Source organism: Adelges cooleyi, unplaced genomic scaffold, assembly GCF_023614345.1.
Source record: "Adelges cooleyi isolate 19-005CV unplaced genomic scaffold, UGA_ACOO_1.1 ACOO_flye_CR_arks_rails_tigmint_CR_PRNA_167, whole genome shotgun sequence".
Taxonomy (NCBI): Eukaryota; Metazoa; Arthropoda; class Insecta; order Hemiptera; family Adelgidae; genus Adelges; species Adelges cooleyi.
The window spans coordinates 1,370,954-1,393,340 of record NW_026095824.1 but is presented as its reverse complement, the minus strand read 5'-3'; the positions used below and the strand labels follow the sequence as shown (position 1 = coordinate 1,393,340).

General features: G+C 38.9%; 1 protein-coding gene across 3 annotated transcripts in view; it reads right to left on the bottom strand.

Annotated features, from left to right (window-relative positions):
• LOC126848042 (uncharacterized) overlaps positions 1-21,800 on the bottom strand; it is a 48,572-nt gene extending 26,772 nt beyond the window's left edge. For all 3 annotated transcript variants that reach the window (XM_050588549.1, XM_050588552.1, XM_050588551.1), the window contains exon 1: positions 21,428-21,800. The gene's annotated coding sequence lies outside the window, so the exon portion shown is untranslated. The remainder of the gene's footprint in view (positions 1-21,427) is intronic.
• Positions 21,801-22,387: the final 587 nt, after the last annotated feature.

Here is a 22,387-nt window from a genome sequence, read left to right as displayed (position 1 = left end):
ACTGTTGCATTGTTATTACACATTCGATTACATCGTAGTAGTGCGGGTGTGCGTGTACGCGATAGTAGCTGATATAATATTGTGAAGGTATTCCTAAAATTCAAGAACGTGTACCATCCAAAACAATGGGCGTTCCAGATTCGTCCCTGAAGAGCAAACAATGTATATGTATTCCGGTAAGGTCGACGAACCGTCGTGTAAATACAACGCTCGGGGTGATTTTTGAGAAAGACCATCGCCCGACGTTAAGCCGTTGTGTCGGAGGAGCACATCCTAATAATTATTATTATATGATAGCACAGCGTTTTTTTTTTTTTTTTAATTCAATTTCGAGAGAGGTCAGCACTGCGCGAAACCAGCATACGCCGGATGATGTCCAGCTGAGCATTTTTTTTTCACTTAATAAAAGAAAATCCTGGACGAGTCCATGACCCTTTGGGTATAAAATATATTGTATACTCTTAAGTCTCAAAAACTCCACTGTACAAAGTATTTTCGACGCCAAAGCGTATAATACCGTGTTAATATTTGGTCAAATTTGTTTTAATTTTTTAAAAACTACTTAACTTTAAACATACATTTTTTTAAGTGAAAAAGATTTTGTAATTCTGCGAGTTTTCCAAAAAGTTTTGACTTTTCATTATTAGCACATAGTACAATTTTATACACGTGTTCTGCCATAGTCTCATTATCTTCACACCAGTATTTGGATTATTTTTTTTTTAGTCCACTTGGACTCGATAACACTATAATTACACGTGTCGGATCGCCGTCCATCGCTGCAATGAGCTCGGTCGCCTCTCCCACTCGTCCATCGTTTATTGTAAGACCGCGTATGTTCTTTCTGTACAGGTGTACAAAAAAATAATATAACGCCTATCTCGACAAGACGCCACCGACAACAATTATCTAGAAGATATTATTTTCTTAACAACAACTGCCACGCTAAGGTGGTTTTTTTTAAATATTTTTTCATCGATCCTATTTGCCGTACATCGAAAGAGAAATACCGGGAGCACAACACCGTGGAACACGTGCCCGTCAATGACACATGCCGAGCAGGTATTATTGTTATCGACAAGTACAATAATAAATATATAAAAATGTATAGGGCGTATTTTTGCTCCGTTTTTCTCTTTCAGTAAGCGTGTACAGATGAAAAAAAAAAAACAAAACCTATATCGATAAATTCCATGTTAGTCGCGATAGTCCACGGTTCTATCGACGACGCCACCAAATGTAAGCCGAAGAGATTGTAACTAAACGATTTCGCTTGGCAATCGTTAACAGCGTCAAGTCGCGCCTTACCCTCTTTAGACAAATTCGTCAGGATCCTTAAGGAGTTCGAGTCGTTCCGATGCTAGAACAAACCCTTTGCGAGACTGTTCTATAATTATTAGTCGAATCGTCCGGTCCGAGTATTTTATTGTAGGCAAGTTTCAGCCGACAGCAAAGCGGACGTCCTTCCAAGGACGATGGCGGACGACCGTGGTCGTTTTGCCTACACACGACCGCGGTAGGATACTACTAATCAAACCGTGTATTATTATAATTAGAACGAATTTTCCGGAAAACACAAACATAGCGATTGCGTCGGTTATACGATTATATCCGTTTATAGGCGCACTTCATCTATAGCACAGCAACAGGCCTTTACACACAACACGTTTGCATTGACGGCCGTATTATTCTGCTTTTGACGTGTAGGCGAGTGGAAACGTGGGTCGTGGCAGATATTTGGCAATTTTTCTTCCCCCGCACAAGGCCGTCGTGTTTGTAACTATATATTATGATAAAATAGGACATACCGAACCCTAAAAAAAAAAAAAAACCGAAAAATTTGTAACAAAAATCGATTACCTATGGTGCTGCCTGCGACCAGCTCGTGGAAATTCGGATACACATTTGTATAACAAGCATTAAAAATTATGACGTCCGTGCTAGGCGGCGGAAACGCGTTATATTAGAATACATTTTTAAGAAATAACATAAGAACCCAGATTCCGCAAGAGTATCAAAAGTCATATCAATACTGTTAACGTTCAAGTCACGCTATTTATGTGTAGTAGGCACAACAGTTCTAAGCGGATTGCTCGACTTGTTTTTTTTAAACTAACCAATTAAAAACGAGTTTTCATAAGTATAATATGATTAATTTGAACACAATATAATTATACGTTTTTAAATACAATTACTAATGAAACGATATTGCATCTTTGTTTTTTAAAATAAACGTGATTGCATTGAATTAACCGAAAAAAATACATCCGGTTCACACATATTTTCTACGACCAAGGGTAACCTTTGTTGGTTGAAGCGTGCTCGTCGAGCTCATCTCGGCCTTCGCGATGTCTTCGAAACGAAAATCGTGACCGAAGCTTATTAAATGGATTTTTACTTCACAGTTCACTGTCTGAGCAACGCGATGTCATCAAAACCGTCGTCGGTTATGATCCAAAATTGGGTACCGTAACGTTTTATTTAAGTCAATTCATATGGCCTATACGACCGAAACAATTACCATTATTCATTGTCTTGAAACCTAGAGTGACAAATTAGTTTAAAAAAACCTAAACAGTCCACATGACCCGGTTGACGCAACGTGTATTCAAAGCAAAGTTTGATGTTCGGGTAAGTTTTTCGATCTGCGCTAATTGCTTGAACAAGGGGCACGACTATAGTAAAAACCGTTTAGTTTTTAAGTAGGTAGGTGAACTTATAGTGTAACAGAAACAAAAAGTAAAATTCTCGGTAAGGTCCACAGAACTTTGAACCCTGTAGCGAACGAAACGCCAAATGCGGAATCTGCATAATTAAAAGTGTTGATTAAAATTCTTGTTTTAATAATTGTGTTTTTAAATGTATATGTGTATAGTTCGCATTAATTTAACATGGTAATTTAAAAGTAAACTTTAAGCCCGAGGTGAAAAGGTCTTCTTTTCATATAATATACAAGATAAGACAACAAATAAAAACAGAATGTAAGAAGATCTAATCTACCGGATACACAACGTGTCCATGAATACTATTTACTATAACCCCTATAATACTTAAGAACATTGTCGGATAACACTAATTAAACAAACTTTTCCTTCGGTCGGGTCTACGCTTGTTGACGTGTGGGTGGGTGGTATTTTTTGTGTTTATCTCGCGCCCCTATATTATAATTGTAAACGTTCAAACCGCCAGTGTAATTACAAGTAGGCATACGATCAAATGGATTTAATTGACGGTTTGTCGACTAGACGTAGTGGCCTCAAGTGATCACCACGAGATGTGCTGTGGTCGTCATGTTCCGGTTTACCCGGCGGTACAGTAATTATCATCGACCGGAAAAAAAAACCAGTCATCAGTCGCAATAGCCCACTTTATTGGGAACACAGATACTGCAAGTACATAATACGGGGTAACTAATACCGTCTGCGTGGATGATACGGCCTGTCGCCGGCGCTAATTGCACGGTGCACTTGTAACGTAAGCGCATCCCCTTATTAAAAACATAACAATATAAGTGATTTTCAGTGTAAACCAATATACGGTTTTCGCACACGCGCCAAATTGTCCGGCAATCGTTTTCGGCGCGGTATGTAAACAATATGTACATATATATATATAAATATTATACATGATTATTTACAGTTACTTCCATAAACCTGACACACACACACTTATTCGTTTATTGTCTGTGCATACGCCTACTGTATACGACGACGTTTAACAAGCACAATGCATTACACACGTTCACAACGCGTTCCGAAGAAATTATATATATGCTATTATTGTGAACGCTTTGGACATATAGAACACAAATACACACATGTGATATATAATACCATAATGTGATATTGTGTAGTTGTCTATAGTGTTCCTGAAATGAGTTTTTTCGTGACAAACAATAAAATCTTTTTCTTTTCTTTCGGAATTTATTTTTTATTTTGCACTGCAAGTTTCGCTTAAACGTTTTATTGTGTACGTTGCCTAACCGAGTATATATATATATATCATATCGTATAAGAAGAAATCGGTTAAACTAATCGGCACACCTCGGATACCAGCGGCGGGTAACAACCACTCGTGTTGATATCTCGGGTCCGATCGACCACGGCGGTGTCGTTCTGCTGTGATAAATGTTACATACGAATTATAGAAGTGCGCGCGAGCTCGGGTTCAATTATTGTAAAACAAAACAAAAAGTACACTTATAAAGGAAGGCAGCAGCTATCGGATGGTCTCCGATAACATCGTCGCGCGACATACGTTCCACGCTTAAGTGCGATCATTACCGCGCACCCGAGGATAAGTCCGTAAGTCATTATGGAAAAAGACCTTGGACTTGACTGCGCGATGTGCCGGCCGTCACGTTGATCATTTATCATTTATCATTTATCATTTATCACTGCTCGCCCCGGCCGTTGACAATCGCCTTATTGTCGGGGCCCTCGCGTGCAGCGTCTCATCATCGCGGTTCTCTCGTTGTCGTCAAGTAGTCATCCAGGCGTCTAGAGTATGATGGTCGCCATTAATTTTGCATTGCGCACAATAACGCGGTGACTTCACGGGACCATTGTGCATAGGTAATGTATATTAATATAGGACGGCCAATTGAATATACTCTAAAAGAGTTATACCGCAACGCATATGATACACCACGGTGCCGTTGTTTGCCGGCCGCTGCCGAAGGACACCACCGCGCTGAAAGGAATAATACACGAGGTAATTTATCTGAGCCGCTATACACAAAGGGTTTGTCTGAAGCGGATCAGACGCATTCGCAAATGCAAGCACACATATTATAACGAGGCCAAGCGGGTCGTGTGACACACGCAGGCAGATTCCTTGTCTGCATAAAATTATGAGGTAATACAACGCCGAGCATCACGGATGGATACAATAACGACTTACACTAAGTCCGGGCGAGTTAAGGTCACACTTTCTGAGTCCGTGGGCGTATGGCGAAAGCTGAGTAAACCACTCCAAAAGCGGATTAGATTTGCAAAATGAAAATTGTTAGCTAGCTTTGCTAAAATTAGCTTCTCTGTCATTCGTTAACTATAGAACCGCACCTTAATTACTTCTGATACAACATCGGTTGTTCTTGTTGAAATTTCGCAATACATTTCATGTATTATGTATTATACATTTGATCCGTATCACGTCAATATAGAATTGAAGAGGTCACCTTAGTGGCGTATTATATGACAACACAAATCCTATGTATGTATATACTGTATATAACTGTGACAGCCAAATCGGTTCATAGGCTAATGGGTTCGGAAGACGCTTTTGAGAATGCCGTTTTGTAACACGCTCGCACGGCGTTAACCATATTATATTATATTATAATAGTCTGCTGTGCATTTACATTCTAAAATGTCAATGTCTAATTAGCTGCACCGACGGGCGCGGTACTAGTGTACATTGTGTGTAACCGCGGGGAGCTCGTTCACCTCTACGCTGTGACCGTTCTCATATACCTAGTTTTCCCTTGAGCGACAGAATTCCCCTCACGATTGTCGGAGCCGTTGCCGAGTCTAATAACACGGACTGTAATGGGACATATTTTGTTTCGTGTACAGAAATCTTGGCTTTTCCGGTATATAATTTGCTGTTCGTTTGTAGGTAATTCAATTGACGGTGACGTGGCACAGGATACGATGACCGGCGTCGGGGCGGTCGTCTGATTTTCCAGAGATAACACGTCGATATACCTAGTTCTGTACCCGGGTCGGGTCGACCGGAGTAATTATTATTTGTTGTCATTATACACACGGCGAACGTAGAATTGGAGAAAAACGCAGTCCGGCGGCGCCCAGAAACACGGAGCCGAGCAAAGTATTTAGGGACGGGGCCAATCCCTGCCGCCGGCACCTCCTCCGGGTCTAGACAAGAAGTTTTTCTTCGTACAATCATAATACTATAATAAAACAAACTGACCGGACGGACCGACAATACCGTATCGACGTCGCATTGTTGTCGAATCGATTATGATCGTCTGGATATCTTGACTTATACCTGCCGACGACGACGACTGAGGCGACAATCGACGGCCGACCACCACACGATTTGAGATTGTATAGATCATATTTTTACCAAGGGTCGTGTCAGTCTCTAAACGAAACCTGTCAATCATTGCACGCCAGCTTTTTAGCTGCTCCAGCGACAATGGGTACAGTCTGTTTATATATGATAGATGATGACCCCGATGACCGATGTACTGTTCATAACCCTATTAACAACATGTTAATAGGTGTATAATGTTCAAGAGAATTGTTTACTAAAAGTGATATATTATAACATGTGTGTTAACATGTGTTAACTTAACTTTTCATCTTTCGGAAGTACTTATTTTATTCCTCTGCGAAAAAGAAATTGTCGACGTTGGTTAAATGTTAGAGCGAACGCGGTGAACGGAGTTTTGAACACACGCATTATTATACAGGCATTCCGGGACACATAGTATCACAAATACATTTTCTACATTACTTTCTATATAAAAGAATTGGCAATCCGAGATGACTAATCCGAATAATACAGGAGCGAGTGCAACTACACCGCGGTCTCGGAGCCAAGATATTTTTATTTACTACTCAATCATAGATTTACGATTCGAATGTAACGCGTACACTGTTTTTTACGGCTCATAATAATTATTTTTAACAAATATTGTATATATATGTATATATATATATATACATTCATATATACTTGGTATTTATATGCTTGGTTGAATTTTTATAATGTTCGTCTTGACGTAGCGAAATTCTGCAGCGTAAGCTCAATGCCCGGATTTCTCGCTGTAGTGTTTTTTTTAAGCATTTAAATTGAGAATCATCAAAACGGGCCGTTTTCTTTTTTGTCGATAGGCTATGTATTACAAAACTCTTATACTCCTATTCTAACGGCCTGTCGGTCTGATTGCTTTTTCGTAAAGTCACTGTGATAACAACTGAGAACCCTTGTAAAGTTATAAGGAAAACTGTTGCATTAGAATCGTAATTCTTAGGTGAGTTAATACAAAATTCTTTACAGGACACTTTTGAAAATATTAGTTTGAACTTTTGTAACTTCAAGTGATTTTTGATAGTTCAATAAAGTTAATCTGGATAATTAGCGCAACAGACGACTTTAGTGCTTTTCTTATTATTAACACTAAAAACATGGTAAAGATACGGTCACGTCTTGCGGCGTCTCCAAGTAAATTGCAATTTTTTCTTATTTAAATTCAGTCACTTTACGCGAATAATCGCTTATAAAAAAAAAATGTTCCGTATTTATTAAACGATAAATTCACTCGGATGATTTATCAACGTTGCCTAAACACTGTAAACATGTCCGTTTATACTACCGGAGGCGGATGGTGTTGCGTTTTTGTTTTATATGGAAATTCGAGTTAACCGACTTTCATTAGTGTGTACGACGGTGATGATGATAATAATAATAATTAATGGTCGACCGTTAGAAACACGGTTAAAAAACAATAGTGACATTACATTAGGATGACGATATATATATATTTTTTTGTTATTATATTCTCGAAACCAGATATATTTTTCGTGGCTGCAAATAATAAGAGAATTTTAACAGCATTTTTAGAGACATTTGTCAAGCTATACGACAAACTGTATATATAGACGATATATAGCCGGATAACTATTACAAACGACGGTCACGGTGTCCGCTGCAAACAGTGTAACAATAATAATGATAATACACGGTATACCCACCACGTCGTTTAGGTACTCTTTTCCTCGGTTAAATTAGAAGAAATCCGAGCTTCGCACCGGTTGTGAGCGGCGCTACTTTTCGATCGACCATTGTTTCTCGCATTCTACTAACAATATGTATTACTATACACAACGACTGGTTTTCGTCCACGGAAACCTACCTACGACGTTTGAACCAATTTAGAATGTAAATCAGCCATTCATAAAAACGACCGTGCTCGGGATTATAATATTTCACCGGTTAGAAAGTTGTGCGGAAGAAAGCCCGCCAAGAGGAATCCGATAGTGATTATGACGCTTCCCCCCTCGCCCGCTACCCTACATCGCCTCGACCCCTTTACACGGTTAAATACTTGCGACAAAAGCTCCCGAAATCGTTTTAAGGCACGCCGCGGTAAAAAAAAAAAAAACAGCAACGGTATTTTTTTTCTTCTTTTTCTTTATGTCGCTTGTTATTGTGTAAATTGTTTTTGTATAATAATATCCCACGATAATAGACTATCTCATTGTGCGCGCACGTCTAATTAGCCCGTACGACTTGCGGGCACGACGACGGTAATTCCGGTAGGATCGTGTTGTGAACACCTTTTCTATTATTATTTTGTTCTTTTAAAATGCATTTATCGCGTGCGAGGCACGGTGATCGAGAGAAAAACCGCGATGACTAAGAAACGACACCGGGGAGAGATAGAGAGAGAGCGAGTAAAACAGAAAATAAATAAAATGAAAAATAAATGTTAACATCGTGAAAGTTGGAATTTAAATAATAAATTGCGCACGTCAACACGTTCGTTCGATCGACGCGACAACCCGACCAATTGAATTACCCACCCGACGTTCCCATTATTCGATTATGGCGGATAACGACCAGACCTGAGACTATACAACGGCAAAAACACCTATCCGGACGCCGAATTTCTGAGTGTTGAGAATTTACTCAGTGGTCCAAATGTTCAAGTAACAATTATTATGATGTCTGGCATCAATTTCTACATAATCGCAGTTCATCACAGCCAATTTAACCGAATAAACACCCAATACTGGTGTTTATGCGGTTTGAAAACATAATTACCGCCGTAATCTTCTATTATATAATTGGAAGTGGGACACTCCCGGCTATGATCACGGCCGTCGATTGAGTTAACAAGCAGTCGGCCGAACATAATACACAATATATAATAATGATTCGGACAGATAAGATCTTTTTCGCGTCATTATATATATTAATGCAATTAAAAATACATTGAAAGTGATGGAAAAAAGAAGCAATATCGACGGCGACACGGGTATCGCATATCGGTATGTATGCAATATTACAAAACTCGCGTATAAAATTATAATATTGTATTATTATTACAAGAAAATCCCGCAACGGTATATTATAATATGCAAACACAATCCTGGTGATTACCGCAACAGTCACACTCGTTGTCCGTGTACTCGTTGGGTGCATTGCATATTATTATGCTGTGTACCAGATAGCGTACCTACTTACACGTTATCGAAACCGAACACAGGATTGTTGGTTTAAGCATAATAATGATTATGTTACTTTTAAGTACATCTTAGTATAGGTACTCTTTACAGCCCAAACTGGAAAATGTTTATGTTGATCCTACTGTTTTTATGCGGACGTGCTACGCGCGTACCGGTGACCTGTCAAAGCTGTGTGTTCTTTCACCCTCCACGATTTTCGGGGTCTATAATTTTTGCTCAGCCAACAACTGACATGGAAAATAAATAAACACAAAAATGCCGGAAACAACCGAATTACACGTCAGTTTGTTTTGACTGACAGCGTTTATCGACCAAAAACCTTACACACGGTCAGTTGTATAATGCTATTATGATTGACCAGGAAAGCCCAAACGTGTTTGAAATGCATGGGTCGAACAAAATGGTTGTCATTCGTTGACAACTAATATAATAAACACACACACGGATAAACATTGAATAACAATTACCTATACTCGGACAATACTGGACGACGCGACGTCGCGACGGTGCGTTGACCGCTTAAAGGCTTCGAATGCATACAATATATCTCGAGGCTCAAAAGTATTACCACGATGAGCTAGAAAAAAATGTCTTTCGATCACTCGGATCTCTAATAACAGTAATAGCTTTCGCGTAGTAGTGGAATAGGTTTGTTTGCTCCAACAAAATTACTTTGGGCGACTTATCCGTGTATTATAAAATCAACGATACAACTTCTTAGTGCGCGGGTCTTAAATACTACATTTTATTATGCGCGTTATTATCAAGATGCTATAACAATATGAATACGGTTCGTACACTTATGAATCATAATAATATACTAGTGAAACGACTCTGTTAACGCATCCGCTGCCGGTGGATCTCAAACGAGGCGTGAGGCCGTACCCAAGACGGCGCGAAAGCTCCACGATCATTTCTATAATACATAATATTGCAGTTGTTATAAGTGTGTTTCGCAATAAAATGCCTTCATTATCATAACACCATTGTCGTTTAAGAGGAGCTGCATTAACGATACACATTTCGCCCAACTCTACCGTCGTGCAGACTCCCACATACACACACACCCGTGTTGATCTACTTATTACAAATCCTGTACCCGCCGAAAGCGAATAATCCAAATATATTAGCACCTATCTCGGGTCGGCGAATCACGACGTTATCGATTCGGCCGGCAGCCAAGTATTATATACATAGAATAGATGTACATCAATGGTGGCGCTTTCTAACTTGCAATAATAATATCATTATTAAAACGCGCGAGAATAGTAAGGCCATTGAACGGATTGCGAAAAAGCTTTATACAGAAACGCAAGCAACGAAAAAATAGGACGGAAGAGCAGCCGATGGACTGGAAACGACGAAGAAGACGTGCCAAGCTGATAGCGCATCTGTTGGGGGGAAGCACGGTTATCGTCAAGGACGTCCAAGTAATATCTGATGCAACCTGGGCAACGCATGACTCTTATCGCACAAATACATACGGATCGGGAGAACCCGAGAGCTCATTGGTTTTACCGAGAAAAAATATATTGTATGTCAAGGGTGTCTGCCCTCGGCAATTAAGTTTTGGTTTGCAAATTTCTGTAAACTCTCTCTCTTTTATTATAGCAACACCGTTAGTCACAAATCTATCCGTCGGCGGTTATGTTTTCATGGCAAACGCCTACGTTTACATATTCATACAGACGGAGATATGACTGCTCCTATTAAAATATAGTCATCTATTTTTTCCCCAACGTAGTGCCGTTAGTGCTGACCTAATCTAACCTGACCCGAAGCCCTTGTTGTGTAAGGTTAATGTTAAATCTGTCCAACCCCAGTGGTACTACGCCCTGCATTGAATACCGCATCTGAACAGGCCAAACAACTTATTCTTGTGTCGTTCGCTCAGACGATCATCAAGTGTTGATTACATTATTACGTGCCGGCAGCAGACATAGGGGAAGAAAACAATAATCCGGAGCTTATTCAGCGACAAAACGCGCTTTTTATTGTAGAAATCCAAACGCGTTATTATTGTACCAATGACCGTGTAATAATAGTACTAGTAATATTCGGGTGATAATAATAGGCGAACCGGCGGTTCACAATATGCACACAGACCACGGGCGGCGGGCGGACACACAATGAACGTTTTTTTATTTGATTTTTTTTTGTCCAGCCTCATTGTTTCGTGGTTTACGAAAATCACATTATTTCCGGTAAAACGGACTGTATAGGACCATCGTCGTGCGTAAACGGTTCCACTCTATAAAATGGCGAATAACACACACACATTTGTACAGCCACGCTGTGTATACAACAATAATTGCCGTGCGTTCCAATAGCTTTGAAATATAATATCCCATGCGCCGATAGAGTTTGACATATTATTGTGTTTGGCGATAGTACGAATTTCTTTTCATTCCGTATTAACGTCCAGAAATCCCATTAACGCCGAAGGATTATATATTATTATTATTATTATTATTAGCATGTCCGCGTGCCGGTCGGTCGCTCGCATCTTTAATGGTTCATAATAATAGTGTATATACCAACACACACGACGATGAATTCGCGTGGCATATCGTTGAAAAAAACACAAAATACATTTGCTATTGTTTTTTTTTTTAAAACCGAGGCAAAACGACGGTCGTGACGCGTTCCAATAGAGCAGTTAATCGACTTATGGGCGTTGATCGACGACCGAAAATCGTTAAACGAAACAATCATTAAGTTCAGGAGACGGCGATCGCCATTTGAGCACATAAAACATACAAACCGGTTTTCAACCTCAAGCACATATTCGTCGTGAGATATAACATATAAGAGTCTGTACAAAAGCGTTCGATTTATTTTGGTCTGCACGATCTTGTGCAACACAGTCCACTTGTGTATAAGTTAACTTTGTTTTGTCAAGTAGTGGCGCACTTTCGCCGTTTGCGTTATCACTTACAGCTGTGTATTTGGGAGAAGGAGAGTCATCCGCCCCCAAGGTTTTTGAAAAGAAACCCCAAGTAACGCCAGACTTCTTGTGGCCTCCGGAAAAGGCCAATTTGTCAAAATCGAATTCTACTGGCAAAAACGAGTTTTGCGAATTTCAGCGTATACTATATTATGTAAGCGCCTGCGGATACTCATTTAATTAACATAACGCCGGCGCACATTACCGTCGGCGCGTTTGTCGTTGTAAAATTTATTTTTTCCCCTTGTTCGGGGACTTAGTTGCGGGTACCACTTTCTGTTTGGTTATGCGTTGCCCAACGGGTTAAGGTCGCCGCGGTTGCTTTTCTCTCGTGGCAGTAACGCATATAACTCTATATCAATTTACGATTATCGAATTCGACGGACCCGTTAGCCTAGTTCTGGGCGATGTGTAATTAATATATTATCATAATATTATGACCGTGAAAAAAAAATTAAATAAACAAATACCTATACATTTCGGTCGCCCGAAAGTTAAATAGGTAAATGCTTTTGCTTGTTATTATGTGAAAATATTCTAAACCGTACTAATGTTCGGACGTAATAACAATATAACTCTGGAAGGAATTTCCGGTTTTCAAAACGTGCGTGGGCAAGATGAAACAATGGGGTTTTTCACTTTTAACAGACGGACAACGGCGGTGTTGTAGTATCTATACAACTTACAAAGGACAACCGGGCGCTGCACGTTTGTATTTTGTTTTTTTTTTTACCGTGAAGACGAAATATTACACATTATTGTCGCGAAGGGAAGTACACCTTGTACACGAGTATACATTAGGATGACCACAGAGCGCATATTTTACAGAAATAGCCATTGTTCAGTGGCGTACACGCGCTCATGTCAATAACCGGCCATGGAGACGTCAACCTGATAGACTAGTGCGGTAATAATTTGTTTTAAATGTCTGAAAAGCCAAAGACAAAGGTGTTAGGTATAGTATCATATTTTCCAAACGACCATATTTTTTGTCTTTTGTAATGTATAACTGTGCAGTATAATGTCTGGGGGGGTGCACATCTGTATTTACTATTTTTGTAATACTATTGTATTATTAACAGGGCCTACGTGTGAAGATTTATTAAGAATTCTGGCATAAGCCTAATAGATAGTGTTGTCTTGGCCCCGAACTGGACCGGAGAGCGAAAGCCTACCTACTCTGTTCAACTTAACTGCCTTAAGCACGTTTTCGGCACAGTTGCCAAATAATATCGTTATTATTTACACGGGAGGCGACGAGGACACGTCTTAACGTCGTCGTGACTATTATTTAACGTATTAAAACATGGAGAAATACACCATAAGTTCTGTGATATAATATTAGATTTTGACCTTCTTCAACATAACCGGTCTTGACAATCAATTTTAATATATTCTCCATCAAAACATACAATAGCAGTTGTTGTAAACAATAATTAACCAATGGACTGTGTTGCAGCTCTTAATTAGCTAAATTAAAAAATAAACAATTACATCGTTCCCCGTACATAGTGATCCGTGCGATACACATCATCATACATTATTAAACAGGATAAACAAACAAGCCGGTGCTGTTTAAACCTTATCTCGGATCTCTCCGAACTTTCTATTGTATTGTGTTGTCGGAATATAGAAGAGCTTCCGAAAGACGGTCTATCGTATCGACGATCGTCTGACCTCCGACCAGCCTACCGTTTTTTTTAATATATATATATATATATATATATATATATAGAATAATTACAACATTTTATTTTTCGTTTAAATTTTGAAACCGCTTGTACTTAATAGGTCCTGACTTGATTGTTTTTAAACAAACACAACGCGTTTGGCTCGAGGATAATAATATTATGAAAACTTACCCAGACTATTACAAAAAGCGCTCCAAAGCTAAACGGTACAAATTAGTTTCACTTAAGACTCCCACGATTAGCGCACGTTGCCATGAGATACTATTATTATATTATGTACCCGCCTGTTTTACGTGGCAAATAACAAATATTAATACCGGTAAAATTATGGCAGTAATTATTTGCCGGCGAAGAAAGTAGATTTTGTCTCCGGGTAACGTATTGCACAACAGCGGCCGGATTGTATTATTCAATTCATTAAGTACCTACTCAAAGCCGGACCGGCGGCTCAGGCTTTAGGACATAGAATTTTATCACCACGACTGATATCGGTCAAACTGGTCACGAACACGCGTTTGAGAGTTAATTGGAGCACAAGCGATTCACTGCACTTTGACATCTCGATTTGTCACTTTACCGGTCTCGCTGTTTTACCGGTTTCAGTAGCAGTTGCCGTCGAGGCGGGTAAGATGACAAAATAACAATTATAAATTTGATTTTATTCATCTAGACCCAATCACATAAATGGATGGTAAACCGTATGGGCCGTGGTGACATGTTACCGCAGATAATATGCTGCATTGCACGCGGAGGAGATCGAGTGCATCCAACCGGGTAGACAGAGATGAGAACGACCGTGCTCTCGGTTTTATATATATATTTTTTTTTGTATGTGTGAATGGCATTAGTCACGTAACAACAGAATAATATTGTACCATTCGATAATGCAAACCGAGCACATTGCTGACAGCATAAACACTATACTTAGTTAAGAACTCTACAAATTACATTCGGCTATATAGCAGTCTAAATGAGAGAATTTTACCGGTCCTAAAATACTAGAAGGTTCGGGTTGTAGCTCTCCTACATTATCTATATTCGACCTTCACTCGACCGTCCCCTCTGAAAAGGCCAAAACAACGTTGCATACGTTCGAGTTGTTTGAATTTATAACGGGTGGTTTTCATAATTCCTTGTTTCGTTGAAGACCAAAGCAATTAATTAATTAAATACACTCAGGTCGACCGGAACCCGGACGCATCGTATTCATGGCATTTTTAGTGTTTTGCTATTATTAGTGTTCACCGCAAAAATGCAAAACAAAAAAAACAAAGTAAGATTGGCTGAGATTTTTTTTTTTTTGTTATTTATTTCAACGGATGTCGATAGAGTAATAGTAACGTCAGGTTTTATTATTCCAATGCCGTTGACACGGAGTTTTTAAAAAACCAATCACGTGTGGTTCTTATAAAATAATACCTATATAGGTTCATTAGAAGTCCGGGAGAACGTTTGCTCGGTGTACTCAAATTATTGTCATCGCAACATAACCGCCGAGGGGAATAACAAATAATAATAATTCTCGAATTCTGTCACATAGTTTTGGTTGCTTAATTCAATAAAAATGTCGAGATTAAATTTGTTCGACTTGCCGATCTTAAAAATTCAAACGAACCCCACCATCGTCGTGTGTTCGGTTTGCTTCACAAAAATACATTTACATATTATGGTGATATACGTAGCGCACAGGAACAATACTATACCGTTCTTATTATAATACGGTTCGCTGTATGTGGATAATAATGTATGTGTGTTTATTAGACATATTGTTGGTCGTTATCGACCGCGTATTAAAGATCCGAGATTGATATGCAAATCAGTTTTCTACGGTGAAAATACGATAAATTATTGTCCGTGGGACTTTCTCGGTTGTAGATAAATAATTGCATTCATTTGAGAAAAACGAAAAAAAAACCTTCGGGCTACTTGAAACTATATACCATGTCCGGCCCGGTTCCTATACAACATCTTTGATAATAATATAAATTGGGTAGCTGCTCCTGTGGGTTTTTATTTCCGGGGACCGGGTTGATATAAATAAATGTTTTTCGCGACACAGACCGCGGATGACACATACCTACGTTGTTAATGATGTCAAACGACTACCGCGGAGTACGCTACTTATCTGGTACACGGAGTAGGTCATAAACAGACGGTGTGTAACGTGCGGATTAGAATTCGTACCGACGACCGACGTTAAACTCCGCGTCCTCGAATAAGTACAAAAACACACCGTGGAGCGCGATCAACAATATAATATAGGGTATTACTATAGGACGTGAAATACATATTATACATCTTTATTCACGCCCATACGCAGCGCAGCTCGGCAAGCTGTATTATAGTGTCACACGCCGCGGTAATGCTTTTACACGTATATAAGCGAGTACGCCAACGACATACACCAACAGTATAATTGATAAATATTGATCGTCACGATTGATTGCCCAAACAAAATACGCATATACATATTTATAATATATTACATTGTGTGTGCGTTACGAAAAAAAAAACCTTCTCGGGGAACGTGCGTGCTCCGTTAATCGTTTACTATCGCCTAAAACAAATTATTGCTCTGAACGCGGCTGCTCGTTTAAAATAAATAATAAAAATACTAATAATAACTGACGGCATTTGAGCCCGACGGTTTCTCCAAACGACAAACAGCGCAGACAAGGTGTTTTAATACTTTTTACTTACAACCTACACGAAAACCAAAATCGAAACTCGTTACACACAGCAATCGATTCGTATTATGAAATATAATAAATATACTTAATATACTTTGTGAGATGAGCCAATTAATAGCCAGAAGCGTGGCCAAGAAACAAGTGATCAACTATAGGTCATACTCGAGAGCAATACTAAAATGGTAGTACAGCAATCAATAAATTGAACTTGATAAATCGAATTCGATAAAGTTTTATTAAACTTTTAATAATTGAACGAACAATTTTTTAAACTATATACCTAACTTATTAGTAAAGACTTGCATTAGGAAGTGAAGTTTTCATACACAACTAATTGCGGATAATTAGTGTGAATAATCACCAATTGTTTTTTATTTTAAGAACCTCATCACGTGGGTGCGCCGTTTATTCACATGCTAATCGAATGAGTATTTGTTCTTAGATCTAATAATGCACGACCGGGTCAACAGTTTATGAGTACTTTTTTCAGGGCTGGGTTCCGGCGGAGGAGTCGGCGCACCGAATGACTGTACTCGACGAAAGGAGACAACAGGACTATTTTATATACAGCTGGACGCGATAAAAACAAATTACAAAAAACCGGTCAACCTCTTCACTTTCTTGCTGACGAACAAAAAAAAAAATGTACATCAACAGCTGTCCGGGCGGTTTGTTCCAGTCAACCGAATGTGCACTACATATAGGTAGACTACCTATACAGTACCTATATGTACATGCCGAGATCGTAGAACCGTGGTCGAGTGCTCCCCGTGCGTCCACCACGGTCGAACGGTTCCGACGGGTGAGTTGGATATTCATTAAAAGCGACGAAGAAAACAAATTACCCGAGAAAAACAAAACGACACGTCAATGCAGCTGTATCATGATAGTCCTAGTCACTGATTTGATGATGAAGAGTTTTTTTATTTTCTTTAATAATTCTATTTTGTTACCGCATCAAAACAAAAAACCAACGGCCGCGGATCACCCCCGAGCGTTCGGACACGGCGTGATCGTTGACCAACGAGAATTTCTAACCATCTCCCGCACTTGTATATGAACCTCAGTAATAATATTGTATAACAACGCATACGAATTAAGCCCGTTGTAATGCACGACAGGGTTCGTATGAAGCGTACGTGACCCGTCGACCCGCGTGTGTAGGACAGACACACGACGACAGTGTATCATCATCACGGTAGTTAATATTATTATATTATTTTTTATTATTATTCGAAGGACCTAACGCGTATATATCGACTGTATAGAAGATGAAAGAAAAAAAAATATCCTATGTGCTCACGCGCGGACCGAGACAATAGAATAGAATATAATAATAATAATAATAATAATAGTGTATATATATGATAATGCGATGATCTCGTTAATTGTTACACGACTCCTGCTGACAGCGGGCGACAGGAAGTATTATATTATTATTAGTGTTGGTGTTATTATCATCGAGTTGATGGGAAATCGAAAAACTACACATCCAATTGCCGAGGAAATCGGAGACCGGCGAAATCCTTCGCGTTTCCCCTGACCTCTACCGCCGCACAGTGATCACGTCATAATAGCTATATACTATTACATTGCTGCGTGCGACACCGTCACTGGGATATCCGTGATCTCTGGCCGTAAAGGTGTTCAACGACGATTAGGAGAAGAAAAAAACTAATTACTCTTCGCGGTATTTATATTGATATTCTCAAACTTTTATTATTATTTTTTTTTATTTTTCTTTATAATAAGGAAACAAACAGGCACGGCGCGAGTCACGAGCCACGGGTACATATTTAGTCTATATTATAGTAAACATAGGTAGGTATATATTATAATAATAATAATACTGATTGGACGAGCGGAATAACATAATAATGGTTTTTCTTTCAGCGAGCGTACACTATTATATACACGCTGCACTGCACAAAGCAGAAGAAAAAAACGCGAGTTCATCGATTCTAAACGCCGATAATTATATTCTTACCTAATTATTCGACCGTGTAGTGTATTGGACTCTTACCCGTCGAGTAGTGTTTTTTTACTAACGGTCAATAATTAGAACTGTTCACCGTACGGTTTATATACTTGACTCGGTAAAACACAGCATATGTTTTCGAATTTCCAACAAACGTGCACACTAACGAGAGAGCATGCAATGATATTATATTAAAAATAATTTAATTTATGATTGTGTTCTTTTTCAAGAGTTAACCACTAAGACGTATCCGCAAACATTAATAATTAATACGACTCAAAAGAAACTCACGTTTTACTACAATTTCAACGATTGCGTTCAAAATTAAATCAAATAAATGTTATCGCGCAATATCTAATAAGTTTTTTCTTCATATATTATAATACATGCACACATTAAACTATCTGGGCGTTTGGTGAGGTCGCGAATTTCAGACTTTCTAACCCTCGGCCGTTATCGAAACAATAAATAATATTATTATTCGATAAAAAACCTTCGACTGCGAATAATGAATACCGGTTATACATGCGTCAGACACAAAAGTCATTTCCGGAACGACGTCCGGAAAGATGAGCTTTTCATAGAAGCTAATAATATTATCATGCATTGTCTATATCGAAATCTATTCTTTTTTTAGCTTCTTCTTTTTCGTTTCGCCTTCGCCCCGTCTTCGGACCCGTCAAGGACAGACACACGCCTCGGATTTCACTTTCACGAGCCCCGACGGGACCCGACATTTTTGTTTACCCTCGAATCGAAATGTCTCTCAGACAATCGATATAAGACGTCTATTACCGTTTCGCGGCCCAAGGCAGGCACCCGCGTAGGTATTAGGTATTAGTATATGTGGTACCTATATTTTTTTTCCGTCGCGTTTAGAAATTCGATTCGAGTACGCGAAATTTCAACACAATACACGGACGCCGTCGCAATGCATTATTTTTAATCGCCCGTCGGATACTAATGTATAATACATAATATTATTATTATCATTATTATAAGGCTCTGTGTGTATGTGTTGCAACCGGACCGTGAACAATGCGCATGGCACGCCGCGATCTTGGTCCAATTTGGCAGTGTCTATTATTTTTACCCTAGGTACACCTTGAAATGAATATGTATTTTTTTTTTTTTGAAAGAAAGTCCAAATCTTGTACATTTTTATTTGGCGACGACGATTTTCTTTTATTAATTCTCGTACCATTACAATAATATACTTATTAGTATTGTGTGTAAACTGCGCGCCGGCGGTAATAAACGTCCAGACAATCGACGCAAAAAAAAAAACAGGGTGGCGGCCTTGGCCGAATATTTAACGACACCCTTATTATACCACTCTTACCTATAATTATTATTATTATACTACTATTATTACCGTGGTCTTAACTCTTGACGTCCGACGTTTAATGTCTGTTTGCCGTGAAACAATAAAATCGCCGCAGGTACGCTAGACAGTTGTTGTAACTAATAAACGCGCGCGTTATGCAACTCTGTCGGGCAATATAGCTAATGTGCGCTGTATAATAATAAAAACAATAATAATATTTTATGGAATTACGACAAACGTTTTGACAGGTCTGCAGGATAGATCGATTTTAAATGGGCGATTTTTTTTCTCCATTGACGTTGGTCGTTTCGGGCAAAGAAATCGCTCGACGACACTATTGTGAGTTGTGGGCCGTTTGCCATAAACATTAAAACCTGTTCACTGGGCAAGAAAAACGCAGGTATATCCCCATTCACTCATGTTTACCCAGCCAGGTAGTTTCCAAACCCCACTGTTGAATTTCAAACTAGAGCAGAAGCGATTTGTATTTTTACTTAGCTGCGAATAATTGTAAACAAATGGAGCAAAATATGCACTTATAAACGGAGATAATGTAAATTCACTGATATAAAATCAATAAAGGTAGTATAGCTTCTAAAACGGTTTTATTAAAATAGAAAATATGTTGTTCTTATGTATTATAAATGATCGATATTAAGTACAATATTTAGTACGATATTAAGTATCAAATTGATTATACTGTTACTTTTATCGTCGTTTTTATTAAAATAATGTATACATAAATATATTTATTATCGTCACAAATAATTGTATAGCCTCAACTCTATTATCATAAAATATTTATTGAAACCTTAAGGTATATGAATAATTCGATGGTTTCAAAATTAACAACCATAATTTTATATATAACGTGATCTAAAAAATAGCTTATGTTTATTTGTTGAGTATGCGAAGTTTTCATCAAAATAATCATTATAAAATCATACTATAGTTTTTTTTTTTGTTATATTACCACTAAAATGGAGAGCGTATTTTTTTGGCATAAAGGACACTTTTTAAATTATCTGTTAAAGCGCTGATCGATTTTTTATCACAGTCCCAATGAAATGTATTCGTTATCTCTTTGTAATAGATGTTATATAAGCCGTAGGAGGTTTTAATGAAATATATCCACGACAAAGGCCAATGCACGTTGACCGCGCTCTCGCGTTTGTTGTTTGCGGCCCATCGCTGCACGTTCATTTAAATTTGTTATTCATTTTATTTAATTTTGGTATTTTTTTAATAATAATAAAAAAAAAAAAACGTCATTTTAATAGTAGCATTGTTTGTTAGGGGGATGGGGATGTAGATATTTGTTTGATGATCCGTCACGGGACGTGCCCTCGGACTTTGAACCAGCGTTCAAGTCACCCCAAAAGTACCGAAAACACAGTAGTAATAATAATAACAATAATATGCACGTCGACGACCGGATAGCGTTGCTATAGAGTTATTTATAGATCCGACGACTGCCGGACAAGACGTTGGGCGGTCGGGAAAACACATCGGATCTGCGTGCACCGATCGTCTACGATTACACCTATATATAATATATTATGTAGTAAGTTACCTGTGCGATACTGTGTGGCTTTGTAATGTTCTCCGGAGTGTGGCGTGCGCGCACCGAAATCGATTTTATTTTTTTTTTTTGATTATTATCAAAAAAACCAAACGTATTGTCAAATTGTAAAAAAACAAAAATTCACGACAGTTCGGATGGCGCCAAAACGGACGGTGGAGACAAAAAAACGCACACACGCGCTCGCGAGGTGAAGAGGATGTGCGATGGCAGGTGTGCACCTGACGACGGTGAACGATCGGACTGAATGTATATACCTACGTTAGTGTATATTATTATTATTATTATTATTATTGTTCACAACGGCTGTGCGTGCCGACCGAGTGCGTGGTAAACGTCCAACTGACTGCAGAGTGCAGACTGAGGTGCGCACCGTCGCCGTTAGCCTCGGGACCGGTTCCACACGGGGGTCTGGTGGTGGTCAGCGCGGGGGCAGCGCCGGCCGACGGGGCATTAATATAATATTGTATAATACCTACCACGAGAGAGAGTACCACAACATTGGGTTCTATAAAGTCGAATAACGATATCGTCGTGTACTCTCGTGCTGCGCTCTCGGTGGTGGCTTTTTGCAATGACAACTTGACACAGACTAGTACACACACACACACACACTGATCCATTTTGTCCAGCCACACGATACTGGAAACGCGAAACGCCATAATGCATCATATGATGATGACGTATTCATTGATACAATATAGGTAAACGGGATGGTGTAGGCGTTGACCGGTCGGTCCAGAGCAACTGAATTCCACCTCGGATGTATCAGCTGATGTAGTCACCGTTTAGCTTGGCGATTACAAAAATACACCACCGCTCTCTACACAATCTTATCGGTTTTGATTTTATTGCTGAACAGTGAAATTTCGTACAATCAACGTACAACAATTATTTATAATTTATGCAAACTCAAAAGGCATACATTACACACATAAAGTACTTATCAGA